Source organism: Bubalus kerabau, chromosome 7, assembly GCF_029407905.1.
Source record: "Bubalus kerabau isolate K-KA32 ecotype Philippines breed swamp buffalo chromosome 7, PCC_UOA_SB_1v2, whole genome shotgun sequence".
NCBI classification, from domain to species: Eukaryota; Metazoa; Chordata; class Mammalia; order Artiodactyla; family Bovidae; genus Bubalus; species Bubalus kerabau.
The window spans coordinates 9,861,086-9,871,491 of NC_073630.1; the positions used below are offsets into that span (position 1 = coordinate 9,861,086).

General features: G+C 40.7%; 1 long non-coding RNA gene across 1 annotated transcript; it reads left to right on the top strand.

The window, feature by feature from the left end:
* The first annotated feature begins 106 nt into the window (after positions 1-106).
* Positions 107-2,712, top strand: LOC129657437 (uncharacterized). Its single transcript, XR_008716721.1, has 2 exons — positions 107-489; positions 1,009-2,712. It is a non-coding gene; the product is annotated as an uncharacterized LOC129657437 (long non-coding RNA).
* The last annotated feature ends 7,694 nt before the right edge of the window (positions 2,713-10,406 follow it).

Here is a 10,406-nt window from a genome sequence, read left to right on the forward strand (position 1 = left end):
CTCCAAAGGAGTCAAACTGATGGTTTCAAAAAGAGTAATATGGATAGTTTAAAAAAAAAAAAAAAAAAAAAAGGGACAATGAGGAGCCTTAGCATTCTAACAAGCTGAGATATAAGACTAAGAATTCTGGGAAATTGCATTTTTAAATATTTTGATCACTTTGATGCAGCCAGCATTGTTAAGATGGTTAAATTAGATTGCATATTACTATTGCGAGTTTTCTGAGGAGCTAGTCATGATCTTTTTTACCTCTTACAGATTATATATCAATTCAGAAATATACTTACTGGAGTTGAGTAGGAAGAAGCCAAGCTGTGAGCTTTATTGAGAAAGCTTGACTGAAAAACTTCGGCCTACGATTCCCATTGAACTTGTCCCACTCTTTCTATACCTTGAGGCTCACCTTGGAAGGGAAATATTTAATCTAACAGGAAAGAATTGTGACTGACATCCCCACCGTGTTAAAGAAGTTGATTCCAAGAGAGTCTGGTAAGCCTCCAGACTCTGCACTCTGACTCAGTTCTGCTTACTATAGGTAGAGGAATGAACACATGTTCCAGCTGAGCCCATCAAAGTCTGAACTAGAGCCCCAGAAGGGACTGAACCCCACCTAGTCTTCAGGGTCCTTCTCCCCATAGCGTTAGCTGGACAGAGAAGTCAGTCTTCTGGTACTTTGACGCAGAAGTAGAACAATCTCCAGAGAAGGGCAATGGCACCCCACTCCAGTACTCCTGCCTGGAAAATCTCATGGATGGAGGAGCCTGGTCGGCTGCAGTCCATGGGGTCGCTGAGGGTCAAACAAGACTGAGCGACTTCACTTTCACTTTTCCCTTTCATGCATTGGAGAAGGAAATGGCAACCCACTCCAAGGTTCTTGCCTGGAGGATCCCATGGACAGAGGGGCCTGGTGGGCTACAGTCTATGGGGTTGCAAAGAGTCAGACACGACTAAGTAACTAACAGGCAGACAAGCACAACAGTGACAACAATCATTTGTTTCTCCTTCAAGCCTGCAGGTCAGCAGATGGCCTCATTCTCGCTTTACTGCTGAAGAGGCACAGAACTCGGAGGCTTCACTTCAAACTTGTACACTGATGCTTTTCCACATTCCACTGACCAAGGCAAGTCTTATGGTTCAGCCAAACTTGAGTGGGAAAGGGAAATACACTCCTCCCCAGGAGATGGTGGGGAGAGGTGTGAAAATCGAATGCAAGGCTCTAATAGACCAGGGATTGGCAAACTTTTTCTGTAAAGGGTCAGTTGAGGCTCTGCAGCCAATATGGTCTCTTGCACCTACTCAAGTGAGTCAGTTGTTATGAAAGCTCCTCAGACAGTAAGTAAACGAATGAGCATGGCTGTGTTCCAGTAACAAAAAGCTGACGTGCTGTATTTGGTCCATGGGTTACAGTTTGCTGACCCTGTAATAGATACTTTTGCTCTTTTGTTCGCAAATGTTCAAACCTGTCCCTGGCTCAAAGCAACTGATTCTCTGATACTTAAGGCTCACATTTAAAACATCATTATTTATTGAATCTATCCACAGTACCTCAAATGGGATGGCCCTCTATTTCATCTCAATCCCGTATTGAAACAACTGGCTATTTCTTTGAGGTACTCCTCAGGACACCCTACCATGAATTTGTATCTGAAAACTTGGGAAGGGAGCCTCTTTGGCATATGGCGCCTATGAAGAGGTTGAGAACAGCGAAAACGCTACATGCTTCTATTTTTAATCACTGTAGAAACATGGATGCTGAATACATTTTTATTACCAGTATGCATTCAGTTTCTTAGGTTCCTAACCTCCTGTATGTTTTGTAATTATGGACTGAAAAATTACTAGCATAATAAAGTAGGTATCCACACACATATTTAATTTTTTCTTTACCTTCTGTTTCATGTAATTGTAAGATTCATCTTAATTTTATTAAGTGTGAAAATTCAGGATAGCTGAAATAATGCTACATTGTAATACCTAAGTTTTCCACCAGGCGTCACTAATACTGTGAATTTCTTTTGACTCTAAAGACTAATATTCCACTTTGCTTATTGAAAGTTAACATTGGGACTTCTGGCTACAAAAAGACGTCGGGAGAGAAAACACAGCATCTGTCCTTTGCTAGGCATTTTACATGAACTGTCTCATTTAACTCTTATGCTTTAGTGCACAAAAAGCATTGCAGGGTCAGTGGGCATGCAGACAGCACTGTTTTAAAGTTTAGATGGTCTCCTTTGTCCGCGGCCATGGAAGTTCATTTGACTCCATACCAAGCACATCGAAAGGAGTGTTTCCTCACCATTTTCTTGGTGGCTGTTAACCGTCTACATCCTGTTAGCAACTGAGTGTCCAGAATAAGTCAAGTTTTCCTTTACTGGGCTTTAAGTTTCATTGGTGAGTTTGTATTTCCACCTCAGATGACTGACCAATGATGGGCAGCAACCAAAACACAGAGGACATTTTCCTATACCTTATCTATAGTGGTTATGGAAAAAAATCAAGTATGAATTTTCAAGCATTTGTGAACCAGTTTTCCAACTTGCCAGGAGAATTGTTCCTTACTCCTTGGGGCATTAATTCTTGGCTCAACTTGTAAATAATTTCTCATTTTTAAAAATTCCGTGTATGAAACTGTATTTCAGTTACTTATTCATTGTAACCATGATCAAAGTTTGTGTTGGAATAACAATGGAATAAAACCTATTAAACTTCAAATTTTATTAGTTATATTTTCTAAAAACAGATCTTTAGTAATCTTTCCATTCTTCATGATTATGGCTTTGAAAGTCAGCAGAATTAACCTATGCTTATTAAAAAAAAAAAAAAAAATCTAGCTGGGAGAGCTACTTAATCTCCATTAGAGCGGACAATCCGGCTCCAATCTGGCAAAAACATTGTAGCCCTAGCGACAAAACTATTAGAAAAGGCCTAGAGAGAAAAATGTCAGAGCTGACCCTTTGATTACACAAGTCAGTTTATGTTACCACTTCACCTATTTTTGTCCTCTTACCACTTAATCTATGTTTATACTAGAGAAACATAATACAGTTTCATTTATTTGTCTAGGTCCATTTTCATCTACATTTATCTGCATCATTTTGCTATGCAAGCTGGTTTGCACAAAGGAACTTAACATCAGATCAGAATCTTTATTGTCTTGGAATTTCATCTGTGCTGGAAAAGGCCTCTGAGCATAAGCAGGCTAACCACACTCTGCTTCCATGCAAGGGAAAGATCTCAAACATCTTTAAAAACTAGTTAGATACAGATATATCAAGTAGATGCCTAGACATGGATATGATTTCTATCTGAAGGGCAGTCTCCTTGTCTATGTGCAGAAGTTAGTGGTTTTAAAGATTGAGTCAGTAATACCAAAATAGTTCATGTCTAAAATACCATTCTTGGATTGCTGTACTCAACCATAATAATCAATACAGCTCTGTGGAAACCAACTCAAGGTTTCCAGATCTAAGAAAGGAAATTTGTAGGCAATGATTATCTACCATGTGCCAAGCACCAATGAATGCTTTACATCTGTTCAGCCTCATTCCTTCTAGGAGACCGGAGGGTGGGGCTCGTGAAGAAGTGAGAGACTTGGGCTGCACCCTGTGGCCTTGGGAACTGGTGAGGGGACACGGGGAGGGCCACGGAGCAAAGAAAAGGATGAGGTCTGAGTCTCAGTGACAAGTCCTCCGCAGTAAGGAACGGCTCCAAAGCCTCAGTTCAGGACTGCGAGGAGAGAAGAGTGTGGAAAGAGAAGGACTGGATCCAGAAGGAAGGTTTCATAACTCCTGATGCCTAGAGGGTAACCGTGAAGGAACACTGAGTAGGTAGGAAGAGCCCTTCATAGAGTATCTTTAGCTCAAGTTGTAGACAGGAATGGGCTCTGGCATCAAGTTAGTACATTATATGCATTGTCTGTGGAGTAGGAAATGGCAACCCACTCCAGCAGTCTTGCCTGGAAAATCCCATGGACAGAGGAGCCTGGCAGGCTATGGTATATGGGGTCGCAAAGAGTCAGACACGACTGAGTACACACACACATTATCTCAATCCTTAGAACAAACTATCTTCATTTTACACCTGTAAAAAGTGAGATTCAGGTAGGTTAAGTAATTTGCCCAACTTCAAACATCCTGAATACATTCCCAGACCTGACTTCAAAACCAATATTCTTTCTACTGTACCTCACTGCCTCTCAGAGACTAGGGAACAAGAAGAGCTCCCCTGCTCCAGTGCCCATCTCAGCCAAGGAGACTTACCACTGAATCTAACCCCAGGCTGCAGAAGAGAAAACTCACAGCCACAATATTTGACTGTCGAGGTGTAACTTTTTTAAAAGACTCTTTTTCATAATAAGCTATCACTAAATGTTTATAAACACAGAGCATTTTGCTGTGTAACAGGAGCATTTTCTTCTATCAACATTTTCTTCTCTCATTCTTTCCCTTGTTTTTGCACCAAGTGCTGTGTTAGAATTTGGGTTTCTACTTTATGGACTTTAACCCATTTGAGAAACAGACACAGAAAATAGGAAGAGATTGAAATGTACTTATTACTACCTAAACTATGGGGTTGCTATTAATGCTGGGTAGGAGGAAGCAGAAACAGGCTTGCTCCTCCTCCTCCTCCATGGATGAACTGTGAACACTCAGAACACTTCCATCCTGCTCACTCAACCCCAGCACCAGCATGGGAGTAGAAGACCTGCATCCTGAATTCCAAGGGTAGAACTAGAAAGCACCTGACCTGAGCTCCTGTCAGTCTCAGAAAGTGTTCCTCTTCGTTGCTGGGATGGTGTGAGAGAAAGTGGAGAGAGGAGCCGCAAACATTTCTCCAGTGCCAGCTCCCATCAGCAGTATCAGAGCAGCAACCTGGAGGCAGGAGTAGTGTGCACCCCCCCCCCCCAGTGTTTGCTGGGTCTTTGACCTTCTGTCGTACCCCACTGTGTTCTGCTCGCACCATGCCAGTTACTTTGGTGCCCAATACTTCCAGGCATCTGTGTGAAAGAAATATTCATGGTGATGGCGATAAGGATTTTTTTTTTTTTACTTTGCTAATTATGTATTTTAATATGTATTCAGAAAAATACATAACACATTTTAACATACGAGCTAAAGATTTTTAAGTACACATAACATTTTTTTTTTTTTTTTTGAAGTATTAGTGTGGGTGCTAGGCAAACAAAAATCACGAAGGCAGCGTGGATATGAAGGGAGGCTGGCGGCGATGTCATGAGCCATGGCCTCAGGAGGTCAGACGTAAGCCAGGGTGGCCGTCCCTAAGCGGGGCAGGCTGCGTGCTCACAGTGCTGCGTGCTCTCGCCATCCGGCACTCTGCTCCTTGCTGCACAGACCTCCCCGTTGGAGCCACTGACGGGCATTTCACTCTGCCCACAAAAGACTCTAGCAGCATATGAGTCAGACAGGAGTCCATGCAGCACCATAAACTCAAAATTCAGTCCCTATTCTATTCTTATCACTAATTATGTCCTAGCATGCTGTCCAAAATACATCGCCAGACTTTATGAAATGAACACAAAGACTGGATCAACAACGTAAAAACGCTCCAAATTCAAACAATAGGCAGCTCTTATTATTTGACTTCCTCAAAACTAACTCCCCCTGCAAATAAAAGACCATAGAAATTAAAGCCCAAATGCCTTCACTCCCAATGTTATGGGCTCAGTCTCAGCCAGAGGGTCTTACACAGTTGTCTGGCTTCCTATATCTGCAGCTGCGTCCTGGGCAGCTGGTCTTTCATAAGAATGTAGCTTCTCTAAACCTAGTCTCTAGTTGTGTAGTGTGGGTCAACGCTGCTATTCTCAGCCAAAGAACATGACAGACGACTCGGCGGGACCTGTATTGGAGACAGTGAGGCCTTGAGAAGAGCGGGTCTCAGTCCCACGGCAGGCCAGCCAGCTGCGCCAGAGTCAAGTCCACGGTCTCGGAATCTGCACTCACTGACCGGAAACTGCCCAACAGCTGTGCTTGTCCATGTTTAATATATGTGTGTATTTCTTCTTTGTGCTTTTTCTTGTTTTGTTTGGGTGGTGCTCATGCGATCTCCCCGTATATGCTGCCTACTTTGTCTCAGAGGGACATGTGAGACATTATTGCCTTCTTAGAAAATTTAGATATTCTAGTTTCTTGTCTCATGGAAGATTGTGGCCTAGAGAAAACCTCTACTCCCAAATTCTTCCAACCACATTCTTTCTAGGAGTGAAGTACACTTTTCTCCATGAAAATATAAGGGATTGGGTAGAGACCATCACCCTACTTCCTTAGCACTATGTTTTTTAACTTAATAATATACGCTGCTTTATTTAGTCTGATGATTATGATTGTCATCACTCTTCCATAAACTTTTTCTTCCTACCTAGGTAGGTTGAGTTGGACCTAGATAGGCAGTAGGTGACCAGAGTCAAAATTAAAACAAAAAAATTAAAACACCAGGATCTCAGTAAGACCAGAGGGTCAGGATTACTCTTGTAGTGTTGGTGGGAATGTAAACTGCTTCCACCACTGTGAAAAACAGTTTGAAGGTTTCTTTAAAAATTGAGGACAGAATTTCTAACTGATGCAGCAATTCTATTGGGTTAGCCAAAAAGTTCATTCAGGTTTTTCCATAGCATCTTATAGAAAAAAAGCTGAATGACATTTTTGGCCAACCCAAAACTTTCAGGTATTTGTCTGAAGAAAAGAAAAACACTAATCTGAAAAGGTATATGCATCCCTGTGTTCACTGCAGCATTATTACAACAGCCAAGATATGGAAATGACTGACATGTCCAAGATGGATAAAGATGCAACACACACACACACACACACACACACACACACACACACAACAGAAGAGTAGGCAGCCATAAATGAAGGAAATCTTGTCATCTGCGACAACATGGATGGAGCTTGAACGCATTCTGCTAAGTGAAATAAGACAGATGAAGAAAGACAAATACCATATAATTTATCTTACATGGAATATAAGAAAAAAAAAAAAACAAACTCATAGATTCAGAGAACAGACTGCTGGTTACCAGAAGGGAAGGGGTTGAAGGAGGGTGAGATGAAGGAAGGGGATCAAGTGTATGGTGATGGCTGGTTACTAGACTTACTGATTACTTTGTACTGTACGCCAATATTGATTTGTAATATTGTCTATCTGAAGTTTGTATGAATATGATATACTAATTTTACCTCATTTTTTTTTTAATTGAGAAAAAGGAACAGAAGGATACAGAAGTTTAGTAAGACTTTAAGGAGAGTCTAGATATCACAGATGAAATTCAAAAGTTAGTATTCCAAAAGGTGGGCCATTTAAAAGATAAAACATAAGCATAAGCCAAAAAAGAAAAAAAGAAAAACCTAAACCTAAACTTCAGGGCAGAAACTTTGCTTTTTCCCTCCTTCCTGTCTCGGCAGGATCTGACTGATCGTTAGTGTAAGGAGAAAGACTGCAGCTGCGGTGGGAAGTGGTGCCAAGAGTTGCAGCTGCAGAAATTTCTTGCTTTTTTCACTTTTAATGTATAAAATTAATACATATGCAAGTTTGTTTTTTTTTAAAACCAAACAGTACAGAGTTGTGCTGAATGAAAAGTTCTCTACCTGACCTCATTCTCCTACTCCCCATATCTAATTCAGCTCCCCACTTTTAAACGTTTTTTTTTTAATTCTGCTGCTAGTTATTACCATACCTCTGAAACTTACGTTAGTTCTTCCACCTCTTGTTCATCAACTTTAGACAGTATCTACTGAGAGATGATAAACTTAGTTCATATTTCTTTATCTATCCATTGCTAAGTTTTTCCAGTCACAGTATTTTGGTACTTCTGGTGGTTATCTATAATTTTAAAGAATATGCTTAGTCTCCATATTTTGTTACATCAATTTTAGATAGCGTATCTTGAGAAGGTGAGAAAAATTTGTGTCTGACATAACCTTCCACATGTGTCTGCTGCCTTTAACATTCAAACTTCCTTTTTTTTTTTTTACAAGATCAATGTGAATATTAGATTCTCTTTTATAGTTATTATTGTCTTCCAAGTTTTATTTATATGCTGATTCTATAATCTGAAATAGCATTTACATTACTGCATTATGAATTACTACTTACTGAAACATTAAATAGCTTTATTTATTGAGAAAAATAAGGACTCTATATCATAAGATGGAAAGATGAATGTTCCAAGTGTCAAGGTCAAATCAGATTCCTTAAATTCAATCTTCAAGACTTTCAAATAAATTACTCATTTAGGCAATGATACTATGACCAACCTAGACAGCATATTAAAAAGCAACATTACTCTGCCAACAAAGGTCTGTCTAGTCAAAGCTATAGTTTTTCCAGTAGTCATGTATGGATGTGAGAGTTGGACTATAAAGAAAGCTGAGCATTGAAGAATGATGCTTTTGAACTGTGGTGTTGGAGAAGATTCTTGAGAGTCCCTTGGACTGCAGCGAGATCCAACCAGTCCATCCTCAAGGAAATCAGTCCTGAATATTCATTGGAAGGACTGATGCTGAAGCTGAAACGCCCATACTTTGGCCACCTGATGCGAAGAACTGACTCATTGGAAAAGAACCTGATGCTGGGAAAGATTGAAGGCAGGAGGAGAAGGGGACGACAGAGGATGAGATGATTGGATGGCATCACTGACTTGATGGACATGAGTCTGAGCAAGCTCTGGGAGTTGGTAATGGACAGGGAAGCCTGGCATGCTGCAGTCCATGGGGTTGCAAAGAGTTGGACACGACTGAGCAACTGAACTGAACTGACCTTTAATTTCTAAGAAATCTTTCTTTGATTATTCTTGTTTCCTAACCACTTATTATTTGGGTTCTTGACCTGCAGATATCAAGTTTTGGAGGGCAGGGAGTTTAATCAAAAAATTTTTTTCAGTTCTCTTAAGTAAAGAGACTCCTGTTTTCTTCAGGGGTCAATTTAAATCTGCTCCACTTGGACCTTCTTATATTTTGCTGTTGGTATCTTCTAAACATCATGGTTTTTCCATGCACATGCACGATGACAAAGATTAATACTGGTTGCATAACTTTCATCTGTGCTATCAGACCTCTCCCATGAATGAAGAGGTGGATGGCAGGGTTTATGTGCATAGAAGCTAGTACTGTAGGCCCTATGTGTCCACAGACTCCACATCCACGGATTCAACCAACCTAAGATAAAAAAGTGTTCCCCTCAAAATTCCAGAAAATTCCAAAAAGCAATATTTAAATTTGCTGTGCACTGGCAACTATGTAAATATTTACTATGTAATATTTACATTATATTTGCCTTGCATCTATAGATTATAAGATTATCATCTATAGATGATATAAAGCATACAGAAGGATGTGCACAGGTTATATGTAAATACTACACCACTTTACACCAGGCACTTGAATAGCCATGTATTGCAGTATCCACAGGGCATACTGGGTAGAATTAACCCCTCATAGATACTGAGGTATGACTGTATTTTTTAAAGGTAAGTTTAAATATTTAGTTCACTGTGTATTTTTTTTTTGAAATTTGAAATACATTTTAATGTATATTTTTTAAATTCGACTTTTAAAAATGATGCATGATATATCAGTTATTTTATTTATTTCATTTTTTGTATGCCAGGATTCACTCACTGTTTAGAAATCTGCCTTCAACCGAGGGCTTGAAGGTTAAACATAATTTCCAGGTATGGTCAGCAGAGGGCAGCCAAGGGTAGTGGAACAAGTGCTCACTGCCGAGGATTGGTCTCCCTCTTTGTGAAGGCAGCAATCAATCAGCAGGCAGCAGCAGGAGAGAAGTTCCTCACAGCGACAGTGACCCAGAATGGGGATGGGTTGGAGAGGCAGTGGAAAGGTTCAACCACAATTCATTCTGGTATCTGTCATTAGAGACGTGAACAACTGGACATCAGGAGGTGAATCATCAGTTAGAGTACTTTCAAGTCCTGCCTGCTCCCCCCAGTCTGTCTAAAGCCCAAGTAAGGGTCCTTAAAGTAACAGGAGTGTACTATCCACCTTGGGAGATGATACACACTTCCTGTCTGAGCGTTGGCCCACGTTTCCAGCTTTGGCTAAGGGTACCACGACCTGCCATTTTGAGGAGAAGAGTGTGTGTGTGTGTGTGTGTGTGTGTGTGTGTGTCTGTGTGTGAGTCACTCAGTCACATCCGACTCTTTGTAACCCCATGGACTTGGGGTTGCAAGCCATGGAGCTTGCTGGGCTCCTCTGTCCATGAAATTCTCCAGGCAAGAATACTGGAGAGGGTTGCCATTTCCTTTTCCAGGGCATCTTCCCAACCCAGGGATCGAACCAGGGTCTCCAGCATTGCAGGTGAATTCTTTACTGCCTGAGTACAATGCTGACAGTTAATGAAAACAGATACATTCCAATTAAATAATCTGGGAA